The sequence below is a fragment of the Rhineura floridana genome, chromosome 3 (genome assembly GCF_030035675.1).
Source record: "Rhineura floridana isolate rRhiFlo1 chromosome 3, rRhiFlo1.hap2, whole genome shotgun sequence".
Lineage (NCBI taxonomy): Eukaryota > Metazoa > Chordata > Lepidosauria > Squamata > Rhineuridae > Rhineura > Rhineura floridana.
In genome coordinates, this window is record NC_084482.1 from 173,941,458 (window position 1) to 173,961,620 (window position 20,163).

The following is a 20,163-nucleotide window of genomic DNA, read 5'->3' on the forward strand; positions in this document are numbered from 1 at the left end:
TCCTCTACATTTTAAATGTGCCCTTCTTCCTGAGGGTGGTCATGGTTCTCTGTTGTTTTCATCCTGAGGGGAAGATTGGCTGAGAGATGGTGAGTAGCACATTTAAGGTCTCTTCACCTCCCCCCCTTTTTTATTTGTATTTATTTTATATTTCTCCAATATCTTCCCCTGGCTGTTTTTATGTATTTTAAATATTTTTAGATTAAATCAATAGGAAATCATAATTGTGAACCTCCCTAAAAGCAATTTACCTATCCTTATATTTTGGCAAAGTGATGGTGTGAAGGCATGCTGGTAGAACAAGAGACCATGTCTGAGGCATGTTATAAGGTGTTTGAGGACTTTGTCACACATTACTTTTTGAGACCTGTAGATTCATGTTGGAAAGAACACGTGCACGTATTGTGCATGCGTAGGGAAGGTGATACATCATCTGGCAGCTAGCTTTATAATGAAAAACATTTGGATCACCATTCACTTGTTTACATTTCTCACTATTGAGACCACTTCATATATTACTTTTTCATACACAGAAATTTAAACTTTGTATAGGAAAAAGTATTTTGTAAAATATGAAGGACACTGGCTGCCCAGTCAGTATAACCACTGTACAAGATCTACTCAGCCACTGTAATTACCTTTTTGTTTTGAGTGCCCTGTTGTCTGGGTCTTGGTTCAGGTGTGTATCCAACTTTGATGTGGTTATGGAAGGGGTGTGCAAGTAGTGCCCCCCCCCAAGTGTGGAGGCTTGGATGAACATTGTGTTATGGAAAACCAAAGTCTGTGTGAAAGTACATATTTGGGAATGCCATCAGTGTAATCCTAAGCACACTTAGTAAATAATGTCATATCGAACTTGCACTTCACAATAATAATAATAATAATAATAAAATTTTATTTCTAGGCCGCCTATCTGGCCGAATTAACGGCCACTCTAAATATAAATATAAATATTTATATAAATATAAATATATTTTAAATATAAAATATATTACGGTCATGTCCATAAGCATCAGGAGGGTAGTCACCCAGGGGGTCTTAGTCCCTCTGCTTTTTGGGGAGCAGGGTCCCTATGTCTCCAAGCATCCTACAGTCAGCATGAAAAGGGAGTGTGTTAGTCACTGAGAAGAGTCTTATAATATGCTTCCTTGCCTTTCCTGCTGATTGGAGCCAATCAGAGTGAAAGGAGCTGAGTCAGCCACTTGCTAACGCTCTCCACTTACATGCTGATTGGCTCCTAGAGATGTTTGTTGTTGCGAGAGAATGCGTTAACAAAGTTCTCATTCTTAATCCAGGAGCAAAAAAGGGTGTATGTGGCTGCAACTATCATGAAGGGACTCTGCACTTCTGAATTTTCTATTAAACAACTTATAAATACCTATGTAACTTTGTGTCTGGAGACTTATTATTAAGAATCATTTTCCATAATTGTAAGGAGGTATGTTCACACACAAGCATCCCAGGCACCCCAATGAGGGGTGAAAGCAGCATAGGGACATAAGCAGATGTCTTATACCAGGGGTTCCCAAACTTTTCTTCTACATAGACCACTTCAAAATTGCTGAGGGTCTGAAAGTATCTGAAAATTTACTATGGGCATATGCATGATAATTAACTCCCATTAGTGATAAGAGCAAGGATTTATAATTATTATTTTAATTAAAACAAGAGGCTGATCAGTAGTTTGAAGACATGGTTGTTGTTATGTGCCTTCAAGTCGACTATGACTTACGGCGACGCTATGAATCAGCGACCTCCAAGAGCATCTGTCATGAACCACCCTGTTCAGATCTTGTACGTTCAGGTCTGTGGCTTCCTTTATGGAATCAACCCATCTCTTGTTTGGTCTTCCTCTTTTTCTACTCCCTTCTGCTTTTCCAAGCATTATTGTCTTTTCTAGTGAATCATGTCTTCTCATGATGTGTCCAAAGTATGATAACCTCAGTTTCATCATTTTAGCTTCTAGTGATAGTTCTGGTTTAATTTGTTCTAACACCGAATTATTTGTCTTTTTCGCAATCCATGGTATGCGCAAAGCTCTCCTCCAACACCACATTTCAAATGAGTAGATTTTTCTCTTACCCGCTTTTTTCACTGTCCAACTTTCACATCCGGGACTGTGTCTTTCATTATGCCCGTGTGGGGTGGGGTGAGCAGGAGAGTAGTTGATAAAACAGACATCCCGGCATTGGTAATCTAATTAGCAAGGTATGTGTGGGATTGTTGCACACTTACAGGCCCAGTTTCATTTTGAGTAGGGAGGTGCAACCTGTGTAGATGTGGTTGATCAAAGGGAGAAGAAGTTTTGAGTTAAGCAACCTAAGAAACATACAGATACTTTGAATGTCTGAGTGCCTGCACCAGTGGAATACTGGAGGAACTTGTAAAACTTGCTGCTACAGTATTTGGAACTGAGCATGTGGTGTGAAAGATTTCTTTCTCTAACATTTTGGCTTCTTGTTTTTCTCCACCCACCACATCTCTGAAATATATAGTATATGTAATGGCTAACCGGACTGGTGCCCTGACTTACTTTATGTTTGTTGCTGTTTTGTGTTTTTATTGTGTTTTTATATTGATTGTGTATTTTTATTGTTTTTATTATATTTGTAAGCTGTGCTGAGCTCTGTTTTTAACAGCAGAAGGGCAGGATATAAATCCTCTTAATCAATCAATCAATATTCCATAGAGTTGGGAACTAGAGTCTAGGCATTTAAGGCTGAAAATTAAATTTTTTTAAAAAAAGATTTCTCACATCTTTCCCCAGTTTTTGGTGGTAATTCCTAGGCACAAAAACAAAACAACTGGACAATCCAAATATTAATATGCAAATATTTGCATAATATGCAAATAATATGCTGGAAAGCATAGTTCTAGGAGAAATGTACAATTTGCTTCTCAATAAACATGTAGATTGACTCATATTAAGATGCTCTTAAGTTCAGTTGACATGAATGGGATTTAAATACACAATAAATCATTCCATTGATTTCAGGAGAAATCAAGCATCTGTAACATTCAGGGGATTGTACCTGAAATAAGATTCACAGAATATGGGTGAACAAACACTGTACATCAAATGATCAACACTTAGTCAAATTTGGTATAATTTTCTATTAGCACATAAGCAACTTACCAAAGTGTTTAGTAAATGTGATGTTGAATTCAATCCAAGTGCTATTAGTAGTTTGATCTATTAGCTTGATGCAAATTAAACAATGTGCTACTTCTGCCATACATTGATCCCAATTATGTGAACTGAAAATGGCAGACTGTCGTGTTTCTTAAAGGATTACATACCGTTTTCCATGAGAGAGAATATTGTGCTGTTTACATGATCAAAAAGCAGTTTTTCTTTCTTTATATCACATCTGTGTACTTTTCCACTTTTTAATGTCATAAGTAATCCTTTGCAACTTGATGTGTTCTGCATACTATAAAACTGAATGCCCTAAAACACAGAGGTGTGTGTTTATGTTCAGGGGAAGCATCTGAATGATGAAATAAATTTTGTTGACACACTCAAAGCAGTTTACCTAGGATTATATCTTTTTGGGATGACAATAAAAGCAATAAAGACTGTGGCTATAAAAATAAGCCTTAAAAGAATTAGGATCAATACAGGGACACATATATATGTTGAACTGAAACCTACCCAATCTCTGAGAAGAAAGGATTCTAAGTAATATATTATTTAAAGTGAGAATAAATGGATAAACATCAAGATTAAGAAAGTTTGTGCTAGAGAGAACAAAGCTGGTCTCTTCTGTAGAGTTTTTCTTTGCCCCCAACAATTATGTTTTGTTTGTTTGAACTGAGCTTCACAATGGTTGGTACTGATAACTAACTGTCCCGTGACTTGATTGTTTTTATTAACTTGCTCTGAAAGTCATTCACCATTAAATGCAATTGGATTCATTTGTTGTTTTATTTGCAGTTGCCCTTGATAATATCTCTGTAAAAATACCTCTCATGCTGTTGCTAGCTCTGATCAGCCAGTCATACTGTGGTATCCATTTTGTCTCCAGGGTGAGAAGATTGACCTTTTTGGTTGGCTGTAGCTGAAGATTGCTTGACCAAAGCCGCTTAAAAGGTAAATAAATTACATGTTTGCACTTGATGTCCATGTGGAATGAAGCAAATGCATGGATTCAGTATCCTGCCTTACTGCTTTGCTTGTTTGTCTGTGGATATGCCTTAACGCATTGAAGGTTACAGCCTGTGAAGTGCCTCAAAATCTCATTTGAACCAGTGAGATCATAAGTCTGGAAATACTAGGACAGTTTAAACAAAATTAGGGGATTATGCTGGGAGCTGTGGCTAAATCATAGCTCTTGTGACATGAAATCCTATGTATATTTACCCTGAAGTACTGTGTTCAGTGGAGCTTACTCCCTAAGTGGCCTGAAGGCACGTGAGGCCACCGCCTTTCTGAAGCTAGGCAGTTCTAGGTCTGGTCAGTGTTTTTTTCTATCTGCTGTTTTAAAATGTTTTGACTTATGTTGTACACTGCTTAGAGTTTTATTTAAATGTAAGTGGTATATAAATAGTCTAAATAAATAAATAAAGAGATTGATAGGAGACGACCTGGGAATCGCAGGTATGCTGCCTTGGGTTCTATGATGAAAGAAAGGCAGGTACAAATGTAAGAAATAATGAATAAATAAATAACAGATGCGTTTAGGATTACAGTCAGACAGCTCAGTCCAGTGCATACTTTTTTGGAAGCAAGTCCCATAGAATATTGACCCACAAAAATGAACTGCAGCCTTGGATTTAGGCTGTATTTAACAGGTACAGTGGTGATTTGGTCAGATGGCTTTTTTTTTGCTAGCTTTGGATTGCATATCCTGAAGTTCTTTTGAGGCTAGCAGTTATAGCAAGTTGTTTGTTTGTGCTTTATTTATTTATTTATTTATTGCATTTGTATACCGCCCCATAGCCGAAGCTTTCTGGGCGGTTTGCAACAATTAAAAACATTAAAAACAAATATACAAATTTAAAAACACATTTTTAAAAAGCAATTTAAAAACACATGCTAAAATGCCTGGGAGAAGAGGAAAGTCTTGGCCTGGCGCCGAAAAGTTAACAGTGTTGGCACCAGGGGCACCTTGTCAGGAAGATCATTCCATAATTTGGGGGCCACCACTGAGAAGGCCCTCTCCCTTGTTGCCAGACTCCCAGCTTCCCTCAGAATAGGCACCCGGAGGAGGGCCTTTGGTGTTGAACATAGTGTACGGGTGGGTTTGTGTCAGGAGAGGCATTTCATTAGGTATTGTGGTCCCAAGCCATGTAGGGCTTTATTGGTTAAAACCAGCACCTTGAATCGAGCTCGGAAACATACAGGCAGCCAATGCAAGTGGGCCAGAATCGGTTTTATATGTTTAGACTGTCTGGTCCCTGTTACCAATCTGGCTGCTGCATGTTGCACAAGCTGCAGTTTCCGAACCGTCTTCAAAGGCAGCCCCATGTAGAGCGCATTGCAGTAATCTAACTTGGAGGTTACCAGAGCACGGACAACTGAAGCCAGGTTATCCCTGTCCAGTTAGGGGTGTAGCTGGGCTACCAACCAAAGTTGGTAGAAGGCACTCTGTGCCACCGAGGCTACCTGAGCCTCAAGTGACAGAGACGGTTCTAGGAGAACCCCCAAGCTACGAACCTGCTCCTTCAGGGGGAGTGCAACCCCATCCAGGACAGGTTGGACATCCACCATCTGGTCAGAAGAACCACCCACTAGCAGCATCTCAGTCTTGTCTGGATCGAGCCTCAGTTTATTAGCCCTCATCCAGTCCATTGTCGCAGCCAGGCACCAGTTCAGCACATTGACAGCCTCACCTGAAAAAAATGAAAAGGAGAAATAGAGCTGCGTGTCATCAGCATACTGATGGCAACACACTCCAAAGCTCCGGATGACCGCACCCAACAGTTTCATGTAGATGTTGAACAGCATGGGGGACAGAACTGACCCCTGCAGAACCCCATACTGGAGTGTCCAGGGTGCTGAGCAATGGTCCCCAAGTACCACCTTCTGGAGCCGACTCGCCAAGTAGGAGCGGAACCACCACCATACAGTCCCTTCCACTTCCAAGTTAGCCAGCCTTCCCAGAAGGATACCATGGTTGATGGTATCGAAAGCCGCTGAGAGATCAAGGCGAATCAACAGAGTCACACTCCCCCTGTCTCTCTCCCAACAGAGGTCATCATACCAAACCATACCAAGGCTTTGTGTAACAATATCCTGTCCAATATAAGCTAGAATCTGTTTCAGAATAACCAGTGGAAAAATTACTCATGCAGTGCAATGTTAAAAGTAGTGTGATTCACTGGCTGCATTTGGATGTGATGCTAAACCATAGCTTAGTGTGATGTGAATGAGTTTTAGGTTTACATGATCCTCCCTCCCTTCTCCTTCTCTGTACAGCAGAGAGTTCAGAGGTTTTGATTCTGTTTTTCCTGAACAACTCCCACTGTCTGTGCAGGAGGGAGGGGAAGGGAGAAGGCAGTGTGCAAGCCTGTGGCTCACCTCAGCTCCTTCAAGTTACACTAAATTATGGTTAAGTGTGAAGTCTAAACACTGGCACTGGGTTCAATGGAAGTTACTCCCAAGAATTTGCATTAATGCGTTGGCCGCCGTACATTGATAGGATCCTTTGCGGCCCAGGGGTGAAATAAGACACAGACACAATATATATTTGGGTTAAATAACGGGCCACTTTATTAACCAAATTCACATTGCATAACGAACCTACAGAGGGGAACATAAGTGCGGGATTCTCCTGGTGAGTCAGGCAAAGCCTGCTTGCAGCTATTGGGGCAATTCAACCCCTGCCAGGCAAGGGGCTGCCAATCTGCCAACCCCTTGCCCTGACCACACCCATAGGGTGTGTAGGAAGGCCAACCTGCGTCACCGCCTGCCCCGGTGCCCTGAAACTCTGAGTGGATGAGACATGTTGGCCCCAAAGGCGACCTGTATCCTGCCCTCGGGCCGTATAACCCGGAGCTGCAGGCCTCCGGAACCGCCAATCACCTCCAAAGATGCCTAAAGGTGTCACCTAGCTGCCCTTCACCTTTACACTTTCCCACACTTCCTTGCCATAAAGCGACCCATTAAGATATTAAGATCAAACAGCCAAATCAACCTAATAACCAGAAATGCACCCGTGCTAACCCTGAGCACCCTCACTGCTAACCACAGTATGGAGTAGGCAAAAGAAACCCGCCGGCTAAAGCGCAGGCAAGCCAAAAATTCCTAGTCGGCCCCGAAGCGACCAAATTAATCACACTGCAGCAGAGGGAGGGTAGGGCGGGTGCCGAAGAAGAAGAGGAGGGTGAGGGGCTGGCGCGAGCTTAAATAGGCTCGGCAGCTTGTCGCCCCTGGTGCACCTTGATGACGTCATGCCAGTCCTGGCGCGCCTGCCCTTCCTCTAAATGGCGGCTAGGGCTTCACCCCAGGCTGCAAATCTCGCCCCGCAGCTGGTAAGTACCGTGCGGAGCGGGGAGTTGTTGGCATACAACAACTAAAACAATAAATACAATAAAACAATATTAAGATTAATTAACTTCACATGGAATTGTAGCCTTAAAATGCAGTCAGAAGTGTACTCCCTACAAAGTATGCCCAACTGAAATTAGAGAGGTCTAAGTTAAGATAGGGTGTTATTGTAGTATGTAGTTGGCCTTATGAAGTAAGAATATTTTAAACCCAGGCTTTTGAGGGTGTTTTGGGGTGTACCATATCTGAGGTTAATAACTCTTTTTCTGGCCATTAGTTTTCCTCTTTCCTGTTTAAAAGTTGAGGAGAGTGTTTTTCAGTAGCAGAATGAATGTCCATGGATATGGAAGGCCAAATATTTGATCTATCTCCAGTAAGTAACACGGCAGCTACTAGAGAGGTGAATTTTAGTCATGTTAGGCTGCACTGGGCTAGATGAACCAGTGGTCTGACTCCTAATGAGGTAGTCCATTTTATCCCACAAGGGGACACTAATAAAATTAAGGAAGGCAGTACTATCTGTCAGTATTTGGAGCTGAAGCTATGTTATCTGGCTGATTGTTGATCTGGCTGCTTTATATTCACTTTCTCTCAGAAATTAATAATTAAGTACCATAGCACCAAGCATCAATGGTGTAGCTATAAGTACTGAATGTTCTGTGATTTGAAGTCAGTAATGGTTAGACCTTGGTCTTTTAGTCTCATTACCTGTTTTGCGCATAAGGTCATGATTTCAGTTTCAGTTTAAAATTATTTAAAAAACAACTGAATACTTCAGATAAATAATTCTTTTAACAACAACAAACCTTTAAAGAAAATCTTAAAACACAGAATGCACTCTTTTGTTTTGATCTAAAGCAAATTTGGAGGCAGGTTGTTGCAATTTGATGTTTTCCACAATATGGGATGAATCCAAAGTTATACATGTGTACACCCATGCACCTACACTGGCCTTTTCAGGCCCCCTTGTGACTCCACCCTTCCCTGGTGGTTCTGCAAATTAATGAACCCTCAAAACAGCATCCAATACAGCAAAGGTTGCTACATCCAGGAGGCTGAGCTCCCATGTGCATGTAGAAGCACTTTGGGTATATGCAAGCGGGTTTGGGGATCCCAGACATATTCAGCCAAAACTGAAACACTCTTGTCAAACTGATTTTAATGGGACTTTAATGCAACTTGGAACCCTAGTGACTCTGGATTATATAATGTTCAGCTTAATATTCAAGCTGTGCTTAATATTAAGATCAGCCATATGAATGACAATATTTCAGTATTGTTTGTTTTTGTACTACACAATCTACATGATAAGCCCAACCATCTAAAAATATATGGTTTTGAGCAGCTTACAGTGAACAAAATCTAGACTTATTTGTTCTTCCTTTTTATGTTGACAAAATTTGACCTGACACCCCATTCTCCCATGTACTGTAGTATTATATATTGAGAGTTCACACAGTCACTTTAAGTGACAGCAAGGGCATGGTATATTTATTACCCTAGTTTAACTCATGGTATTAGATAGGCTGATGTGCTGAGAGAATGACTTGTGATAACTGACATCAAGAGTTACAACAGGTTATCATGAAATGTGAATTGTTGATAAAAACAGTTTCACGTATTGAAATATTGAAATAAAGCTGTAATTGTAAAGTGAAAAAAAATATAGTTTGTGAAGTCATTCCAAGTGGGTGGAAATTACTTGCTTGGAACACAAGACGCTACTCAGCATTATTCATCACACATTGCATTTTCCACTTACGGGATTATGTCAGTGTATTATTTCTAAATTTGCAAAACAATGAAAGCATAGTGTCCTCTTCCAACTTGAGTGAAGGTCCACAGAGCAACATACAGAGCAGTCTGTAGGAAAAGCCACCACTGCCGCTTCCAAAGCAGGACCTATGCATACAATGGTATCAAAGGATATTTAACAGTGTGATATAATGGTTAGAGTGTTGGACTATGACCTGGGAGAGCAGAGTTTATATCCCCACTCAGCCACAAAGCTGCCTGTTTGATCTTGGGCCAGTCACTGTCCCTCAGCTTAACCTACCTCACAGGGTTATTGTGAGGATGAAATGAAGAGGTGAAGAGGCTCATATACCACTTTGAGCTCCTTGGAGGAAAGGTGGTATATAAATGTAACAAATAAAATCGGAGACATTGGATGGTATTCAACTAATTAGTTGTGCGCATGCAATGATAACTGCTGGTGCAACAGAATGTTCTCCTCTCTGCCGCCCACATGCATCGCACACCATCCCTAAGTCTGCTGTGGAGGGTTGGGGGGAAACGCAGAACAGATTTAGAGGGCACACTGGGGAGGAGAGGGGTGAGAACATTCCATTGCACAAGGAGAAATCCTTGGGCTGATGAAACATTTGCCTTAGCGCTATGTTGTATACAATCCATTGTCGGGAAGAAGTAGCCACAGACAAAGTCATAGCAATGGTTTGCCATCAGCTGTGGCCTAAAGTACATACAAGCTTTTGTGGCTCCACCCTCTTTTCTAGACACCTTATGTGTCTTGAAAGGTTCAGAGTACTAGTAGACTAGCAAGCCTGTAATACATCCCTACCTTCTCAACACAATTTAAACATATAGGAAATGCATATGGGGAGCAAGCTGGGTCATGTTGGCAGGCTCTGCTCCTGTCACACATACTACACTAGTTTGTGAGCATAGTCCGTAGACACAGTCGGGAAGTCTGCAAAAGGTAACCTCCCCAATCACACAGAGAAGCCTATATTTTTATACTATGTGCAACTATGAAGGATTTGTGATCTGTCTCCTCAGTAGCAGAAAGTTCAAATGCTTACTTAGAATTATATATTTTTTTCATTTTCCAAACTTTTCATCAAACGGGCAAAAATATTTTGGCCACCATTTTGTATGTATTTTACAAAAGAATTTTTTTTTCTTTCCAGAGGAGGAAAACAAATATTCTAATACTCCAGTCAACTGTAGCATCTGAAGAACCTAGGAATGAATAATCCAGGCAGAACTGTTACTGCTAGTAACTGTCTGGTAGCCCATATTTGCCTAATGTATTGTTCTCAACTGTAGACCACGTTTTATTTTTCTCCCCCACCCCAGTTACATTTAGAGGCATTTGTATTTTTATTGTCATGCATCTTATGTCTAAAATACTGAAATGTTCAGAATTTCAAATTCAGTACTCAATTATAAAGGTGTTATAAAGGTGTGATATGACATAGTTCCCAAGTATGGGAACTTTATTCCAAGATGAAACAGTAATATGCTAGTCAAATATATACAGTTGGCAAGTAAACCACATTTCAGGACATAGGATCATACAATAGTGGAAGGCGCTTATAAGGCCATCAAGTCCAACTCCCTGCTCAGTGTAGGAATCCAAGTTAATGCATACCCGACAGATGGTTGTCCAACTGCCTCTTGAATGCCTCCAGGGTTGGAAAGCCCACCACCTCCCTAGGTAATTGGTTCCATTGTTGTGCTGCTCTAACAGTTGGGAAGTTTTTCCTGAAGTTCAGCCTAAATCTTGCTTCCTGTAACTTGAGCCCATTATTCTGTTTCCTGCACTGTAGGATGATTGAAAAGAAATCCACATATCAGCATCTTCTCCGAGGCATTTTAATCTTAATTTAAGTTAATTTTAATTTAAGTTAATCCAATTTTAAATATGTTGTATTGATTTTAGTTTGTGTTGTTTTTATATGCTCTGTTGTATTGTATTGTGTGATTTTATTGTACTTGTGTTCACCGCCCAGAGAGCTACTGCTAGTCGGGCGGTATAAAAGTTGAATAAATAAATAAATAAATAAATCTTGTAAAGATAGGGTATTTCTGCACTCCCCCCCCAAAAAAAAAATCTCAGGGACATTGCTGGCAGGTGAGCTAACCATGAGATGTGCACAGGCAGCCACAAAAGATAAGGGGTGGTATTTGTGGATAAAACCACATTGTAGCTTCTTTTCTGGAAATGGCTGGTTCCCACACTTTCAACTTTGCACTACATCGCCAAACCTGGGTGCATGAGAATTTCTTATGATGACATGCCTTATGTAAGAGAAAAGGTACTAAATCTATTAACCAGGAGAAGCTACACAACACATAATATACTGTGTAGCCTGTTCTGGTTGATCCGCTACCACATACAGAAGTGTTATTTCCTGCTTACCTGTACTTCTATCAATGCAATTTTCCATCATGATTTCATAGGGAACATTGCCACTACCCTTTCTGATAGGAAATAAAATAATATAGACATATGTGCCGTATATTAATTTGCATTTTGGCTGGAAACTTACAAACCCACTTTCATCCTGTTGAGAATGGAAAGCAGCAAGACAATAAACCCACAGGAGTGGGTGTCTGTAATGGAAATGGTGACTGAGCTCTAATTAGAGTAGTGCCATTGAAATAAGAAAGGTTAAGGGTTTGGTTGATTGAGATCAAGCTCAATTGCTTTGATTGCTTAATTTCAGGTGAATCCTGTCTTATGTGTTAGTGAGCAAACTGTTCGTTACAACAGCAAGGTTGTGCTTTTAATTCCTACAGGGACAGTTTTGTAGTCCTAATCCTCAGTACTGAAAGAAAAACTGATCTCCTACTATTGAGACATTTTTCTTTCAAGTTCCGTAGAAGTTTTGAAGATGACTTAAAGTGGAATACTTTTTTCAGTATTTATTTAACATACTTTTATTCCACTCTTATTCCACTCTTAACATGGATGAGGCAGCAATTCTGCATCATAATGTGCTAGCAAACAATTCAATGCATCATAATGTGCTAGCAAACAATTCAATGCATCATAATGTTAAAGAGCAGCACGAGTTTTACTAGTTAAATATGTGTGACCCTATCCAGCCAGAATTAACCAATTTTAAGTTACTGAGTTCACTTGGAGAGAGAGAAGCATATGCTTAATTCTTCCATTGAAATCAATGGAATTTTAACATGATTTGCAGAGCAATTCATACTATAAGAAGCCAGTGTAAATTACACTGGAGTAAATTATGCCAGTGTAATTTAAAACTATCCCAAACTCTGAAGCAGAACTGCTGCCAGGTGAGCTGGCCAGACCCTGGCAGAGGGAAAACAAGGCTTTAAAATAGAGTTTGATTTACACTACTCTTTTTCTCAGTGTAACTTCTGCTGGGTCACTAGGTCATATAACTGAGCTGAACGGAGTTTGGACTATGGGTAAGTTCCATCTTGCCCCAGCCACTCCCCTGGAATGTCCCTTTTTTGGGTCTTGTTATGGTCTTGGCCCAGTTAGCTTTGGCTGAGCCCCATCTGAGCTGGCTGAGCCGGGATGAGGGACTTCAGCCATCCAGAGATCCACCTATTCCAAATTCTGCTTATCATGGCAGATCTTGGGTTTGGATTAATGTTCACTGGAATCATGTCCATAAAATTATGCATTCTCCTTGAATTTGCTCTGTTAATAATAACATAGAATTAAGTTGCTGTGTCCACACTCACCTTTCTTCAAAATAAGAATCTAAATGAAAATCTCAGATTTCTAGAAAAATACACACAGAGAGGAAAACATTTAATAATAATTTCGTTTTTTAACAGCAGACATTTGCTTAAAGGTATATAAATACATTTTAATTTAATCAGATTAGTTAAATGGGTTATTTGCAGGCTGAAAATTGGAAGAAAACCTTACAAAAACATGTAACTAAAGTTATACTGTACATTATTGATATTGAGAACAAAAGTTACATAACAGTTATTCAGATAGTAGAGGTAGCAGCCTTCAGTGGGGAAAAAAACTTAATGGGGAACAATCATACAAATTGTTTTAGTAAGAGTTTATAATTTGAAACCATAATGAACATAAGAACATAAGAAGAGCCTGCTGGATCAGGCCAGTGGCCCATCTAGTCCAGCATCCTGTTCTCACAGTGGCCAACCAGGTGCCTGGGGGAAGCCCGCAAGCAGGACCCGAGTGCAAGAACACTCTCCCCTCCTGAGGCTTCCGGCAACTGGTTTTCAGAAGCATGCTGCCTCTGACTAGGGTGGCAGAGCACAGCCATCATGGCTAGTAGCCATTGATAGCCCTGTCCTCCATGAATTTGTCTAATCTTCTTTTAAAGCCATCCAAGCTGGTGGCCATTACTGCATCTTGTGGGAGCAAATTCCATAGTTTAACTATGCGCTGAGTAAAGAAGTACTTCCTTTTGTCTGTCCTGAATCTTCCAACATTCAGCTTCTTTGAATGTCCACGAGTTCTAGTATTAGGAGAGAGGGAGAAGAACTTTTCTCTATCCACTTTCTCAATGCCATGCATAATTTTATACACTTCTATCATGTCTCCTCTGACCCGCCTTTTCTCTAAACTAAAAAGCCCCCAATGCTGCAACCTTTCCTCGTAAGGGAGTCGCTCCATCCCCTTGATCATTCTGGTTGCACTCTTCTGAACCTTTTCCAACTCTAGAATATCCTTTTTGAGATGAGGCAACCAGAACTGTACACAGTATTCCAAATGCGGCCGCACCATAGATTTATACAACGGCATTATGATATCGGCTGTTTTATTTTCAATACCTTTCCTAATTATTGCTAGCATGGAATTTGCCTTTTTCACAGCTGCCGCACACTGGGTCGACATTTTCATCGTGCTGTCCACTACAACCCCGAGGTCTCTCTCCTGGTCGGTCACTGCCAGTTCAGACCCCATGAGCGTATATGTGAAATTCAGATTTTTTGCACCAATATGCATAATTTTACACTTGTTTATATTGAATTGCATTTGCCATTTTTCCACCCATTCACTCAGTTTGGAGAGGTCTTTTTGGAGCTCTTCGCAATCCCTTTTTGTTTTAACAACTCTGAACAATTTAGTGTCATCAGCAAACTTGGCCACTTCACTGCTCACTCCTAATTCTAGGTCATTAATGAACAAGTTGAAAAGTACAGGTCCCAATACCGATCCTTGAGGGACTCCACTTTCTACAGCCCTCCATTGGGAGAACTGTCCGTTTATTCCTACTCTCTGCTTTCTGCTTCTTAACCAATTCCTTATTCACAAGAGGACCTCTCCTCTTATTCCATGACTGCTAAGCTTCCTCAGAAGTCTTTGGTGAGGTACCTTGTCAAACGCTTTTTGAAAGTCTAAGTACACTATGTCCACTGGATCACCTCTATCTATATGCTTGTTGACACTCTCAAAGAATTCTAATAGGTTACTGAGACAGGACTTTCCCTTGCAGAAGCCATGCTGGCTCTGCTTCAGCAAGGCTTGTTCTTCTATGTGCTTGGTTAATCTAGCTTTGATAATACTTTCTACCAGTTTTCCAGGGACAGAAGTTAAGCTAACTGGCCTGTAATTTCCGGGATCCCCTCTGGATCCCTTTTTGAAGATTGGTGTTACATTTGCCACTTTCCAGTCCTCAGGCACGGAGGAGGACCCGAGGGACAAGTTACATATTTTAGTTAGCAGATCAGCAATTTCACCTTTGAGTTCTTTGAGAACTCTCGGGTGGATGCCATCCGGGCCCGGTGATTTGTCAGTTTTTATATTGTCCATTAAGCTTAGAACTTCCTCTCTCGTTACCACTATTTGTCTTAGTTCCTCAGAATCCCTTCCTGCAAATGTTAGTTCAGGTTCAGGGATCTGCCCTATATCTTCCACTGTGAAGACAGATGCAAAGAATTCATTTAGCTTCTCTGCAATCTCCTTATCGTTCTTTAGTACACCTTTGACTCCCTTATCATCCAAGGGTCCAATCGCCTCCCTAAATGGTCTCCTGCTTTGAATGTATTCATAGAATTTTTTGTTGTTGGTTTTTATGTTCTTAGCAATGTGCTCCTCAAATTCTTTTTTAGCATCCCTTATTGTCTTCTTGCATTTCTTTTGCCAGAGTTTGTGTTCCTTTTTATTTTCTTCATTCGGACAAGACTTCCATTTTCTGAAGGAAGACTTTTTGCCTCTAAGAGCTTCCTTGACTTTGCTCGTTAACCATGCTGGCATCTTCTTGGCCCTGGCGGTACCTTTTCTGATCTGCGGTATGCACTCCAGTTGAGCTTCTAATATAGTGTTTTTAAACAACTTCCAAGCATTTTCGAGTGATGTGACCCTCTGGACTTTGTTTTTCAGCTTTCTTTTTACCAATCCCCTCATTTTTGTGAAGTTTCCTCTTTTGAAGTCAAATGTGACCGTGTTGGATTTTCTTGGCAATTGGCCAGTTACATGTATGTTTAATTTAATAGCACTGTGGTCACTGCTCCCAATCGGTTCAACAACACTTACATCTCGCACCAGGTCCCGGTCCCCACTGAGGATTAAGTCCAGGGTTGCCATCCCTCTGGTCGGTTCCATGACCAACTGATCTAGGGAATAGTCATTTAGAATATCTAGAAACTTTGCTTCTTTGTCATGACTGGAACACATATGCGGCCAGTCTATGTCCGGGTAGTTGAAGTCACCCATTACTACCACATTTCCTAGTTTGGATGCTTCCTCAATTTCATATCTCATCTCAAGGTCTCCCTGAGCATTTTGATCAGGGGGACGATAGATCGTTCCCAGTATTAAGTCCCTCCTGGGGCACGGTATCACCACCCACAACGATTCTGTGGAGGAGTCTGCCTCTTTTGGGGTTTCGAGCTTGCTGGATTCAATGCCTTCTTTCACGTATAGAGCGACTCCGCCACCAATACGTCCTTCCCTGTCCTTCCGATATAGTTTATATCCAGGGATAACCGTATCCCACTGGTTTTCTCCATTCCACCAGGTCTTGGTTATGCTCACTATATCAATGCTCTCCTCTAAGACCAAGCACTCCAGTTCTCCCATAATGTATAACCATAATGTATAAAAAAATGACGATAAGCAGTGGTGGTACTTAGCATGGCCCTTGGTAAACAACAAATTAGCTTGTGGTCTGGATTTTTATATTGAATGTTTTATTATTGAAAGGTTTGATGAAAATATATCAAAAAGGTTTTTTAATCTCTGTTAGATTTTTTTTTAACATACCATATCAGCCGCCCTGAGTGCCCTGTTATAGGGTAGAAGGGCGGGATAGAAATATGATAAATAAATAAACAGATGCCTGTATTGAAAGTGGTCCACACAAGTTATAAAAAACTATGAGAAATATATTATTGGGATTATGCACAATTGTAGGAGTGAACAGTCTCTCAACCAGAAGTTAAGGAGCAATCCAAACCCAAGATTTGCCGAGATGGACAAGTTAAGATCTAGTGGATCTCCAGCTCAGTTAGGGCTACACCAGCATAAGTCCCTCATTGTGGTTCAGTCAGGATTCATTTGAGGCTGGCATAAGTCCCCAAAAAGGGAGGTTCTGAGGACATGGCAAGGGCAGGAATGGGTGGGTGGGTGGGGGCATACCCTGAATCCCAATGCCGTCTAATTTAGTTGTGTGACCTGGTAACCTGGCAGAACTTACACTGGCAAAAAGGGTGGTGCCAATCAGACTTATTTTAAAGGCTTATCTTCCCTCTGCAAAGTTTGGGCCGGCTCAGCCAGCAGTAGCCTCATTCCTGAAATGCGGACTGGATCTGGTGTACTTTACACTGGCTTAACATAAGATGACATAAATTATTCTGGCTCCCATCATTAGGATTGCTGCCTTACTCTGTGGGCATGGAAGTGGGTTCTAGGCCAAGGGTTTAGCTCCCCCCTCCCCATATATTTCTCATATGATTTTTGGAAGAAGGAAATTTAGAGTTCCTTAATTCTATGCTGAGAGCCAGTGTAGTGTAGTGGTTAGAGTGTTGGACTACAAGCTGGGAGACCAGGGTTTGAATCCCCACACAGCCATGAAGCTCACTGGGTGACCTTGGGCCAGTCACTGCCTCTCAGCCTCCGAGGAAGGCAGTGGTAAACCCCCTCTGAATACCGCTTACCGTGAAAACCCTAGGTTTGCCATAAGTCGAAATCGACTTGAAGGTAGTGCATTTACATTTAATTCTATGCTGAGCAGTGTAACTTTTGACATTATGCAACCTTGGTGATGTCATTTGTTAATTTTGTAGCTTCACATAAGTCTCTTTAAAATTGTTACGGTTGTCTCCTCTTGGGTCACTAGGGTGTTGTGAATGTAACTATTCCAAATTGTTTTGAGATTCTTGGCTAGAAAATGATACAAAGTAATTATATATATATAATTTTATTTTTGTAATGGGGAAAGACAGAAGTTGTATTACAGCTATTCATTGTGGGTGGACAGTTGCCCACCTTTTGCCAAAAAAACTATGTATGTTATCACTAAAGACAGAAAATTTAATGCAATTTATATCACTGAACTAGAAGACTACTGTGGAGAATAGATGGATGAAACTGTGAGTTTTTATAAAGCAATTGGGTCAGTAAGATTTATAAATTAGATTAATACACTTTGGATTAATTTAAAAACTATTTGAACAAATCTCATTAATATGAACCACTAGAATGCTATATTGAAGACTTCATAGATTTGCCAGAAGAATTCTCTATAGGCTATTATCTGCTCTAGTTAATAATTTTGGGAAAGCATGTTTCTTTTGTTTACTTTTGGCCCATTTTTTTCATGTCTTTCTTAACCTTTCTGAACATTAAGTACAGAACATCTCTTATGTATATTATATTGGTTCAGGTGTGGTATCATGGGAACACAAGACCTATACTTTTAGATTTGTTTTGCTGTTTTTCAGATATTATTTTCTCAACTGTAAAAGTTACTCTTTGAGTCATGTTTGGACAGGGTGTGTTTGGTGTGTGATTATTGTTCTACAGCAGATGTGGGCAACGTGGTCCGCCAAAGTTAGACAAACTAGTTTCTGGTTTTGAGAAGATAGTTTTTGTGAATAAATGGTTCCATAGAAAGAAAGCATTTGGTATGTGCATTATCTTCTGGTATACGAAACCTCTGTCTTCCAGGATTTAGAAACCCTGGGATAGGCACCTGGCTTCTTACTGGTGTTAGTTCTGTATTTGCAGATGCCTTCTGTAGTGCACAGTTGGGGTTGTCTTTTGGCTTCTGGTCATTGAGCTTGTTCAGGCACAGCATGAGCTTCTCTTTTATCAAGGAAATGGCACGATCTGAACTATGTTCACTCCTTTTGCTTGGACTTCAGTAGTATGCTGTAGCCCTCTGAGCAGGAAGCAAGGTTGCAAATAGGAAAACCCACAATTCCTTACTGAAGCTATAGACTTAAGTCTTGTGGCACAAATGGCTACCCTGACAGCTCAAATAAATGAAGCAAAGAGTTTGCTTTCTGAGGTAGTGCAATCTTTCCTATGGTTATTTGATGTTAGATGTTTGATTAGAACATAAACAAAACATAAACACTAGTTTGCATGGACACTGTATTCTTTATAGTGAACCAACCACTCAGTTAAAATCTTTACTATTAACTATCCCAACTCAACAAGCACAATGGCTTGGTGGTTGGCATATGCCTACTTTGATCCCTAAGCCTCCTATTATTTTTCAAATACAATGTCAAACTAAAATCTGTACTGTGAGGCTCCATGTTGTTTTGAATTGCCTCAGAAGATCAAAGGTGGTAGTAACATTCTAAAAGATTATTGATCATCACCACTGTATACATGAAAAGCTGATTAAACTGTAGATAAACACAAGGTGTGTGATCTGTTCCCATCCAAAATACACATTCTGTATAATCTCTGGTGTGGATAATCCAGAGGAAGATGATAGTTGCTGATGTTATTCAAATATTGCAAATATTTGAGTAAATATTAGGTACATTCATGATGAGGAAGTAATTAAAACAGGCCAAAGGATATCTGTCCTATGGATGATCAAGAATGAGAGTCAACTCTAAGATTTCCTTTGATATACTTGCATTTTAATTTTGGGTGTCTGATGACAGATACTTGATTTAATATTTTCAGTGAAGGATCATAGAATCATAGAATAGTAGAGTTGGAAGGGGCCTATAAGGCCATCAAGTCCAACCCCGTCCTCAGTGCAGGAACCAAACCAAAGCATTCCTGACAGATGGCTGTCCAGCTGCCTCTTGAATGCCTCCAGTGTCGGAGAGCCCACTACCTCTCTAGGTAATTGGTTCTATTGTCGTATGGCTCTAACAGGAAGTTTTTTCTGATGGTCAGTTGAAATCTGGCTTCCTGAAACTTGAACCCATTATTCAGTGTCCTGCACTCTGGAATGATTGAGAAGAGATCCTGGCCCTTCTCTGTGTGTACTTGAAGAGTGCCATCATATCTCTCTCAGTCTTCTCCAGGCTAAACATGCCCAGTTCTTTCAGTCTCTCCTCATAGGGCTGTTTCCAGACCCATGATCATCCTTGTTGCCCTCCTCTGAACCTGTTCCAGTTTGTCTGCATCCTTCCTAAACCGTGGTGTCCAGAACTGGATGAAGTATTCAAGATGAGGCCTAACCGGTGCCAAATAGAGGTGAACTAATACTTCACGTGATTTGGACACTATACTTCTGTTAAAAATTTAAAGGAAATGTACTGCCTTCAAGCCGATTTTGACTTAAGGCGACCCTATGAATAGGGTTTTCATGAGGCTGAGAGTCAGTGACTGGCCCAGGGTCACCCAGTGAGTTTCATGGCTGTGTGGGGATTCGAACCCTGGTCTCCCAGGTCAAAGTCCAACACGTTAACCACTTCACCACACTGCCTCATGCAGCCTAAAATAGCATTTGCCTTTTTTGCAGCTACATCACACTGTTGGCTCA

At 40.7% G+C, this 20,163-nt stretch overlaps 1 protein-coding gene across 12 annotated transcripts in view; it reads left to right on the plus strand.

Annotated features, from left to right (window-relative positions):
- The window catches only part of FOXP1 (forkhead box P1), an 869,046-nt gene that overhangs the window by 411,603 nt on the left and 437,280 nt on the right, over positions 1-20,163 (plus strand). For 11 of the 12 annotated variants that reach the window (XM_061618617.1, XM_061618616.1, XM_061618615.1 and 8 more), the window contains one exon: positions 4,029-4,093. The exons of the other annotated variant lie outside the window; for it this stretch is intronic. The gene's annotated coding sequence lies outside the window, so the exon portion shown is untranslated. The remainder of the gene's footprint in view (positions 1-4,028; positions 4,094-20,163) is intronic. 12 annotated transcript variants of the gene reach the window in all.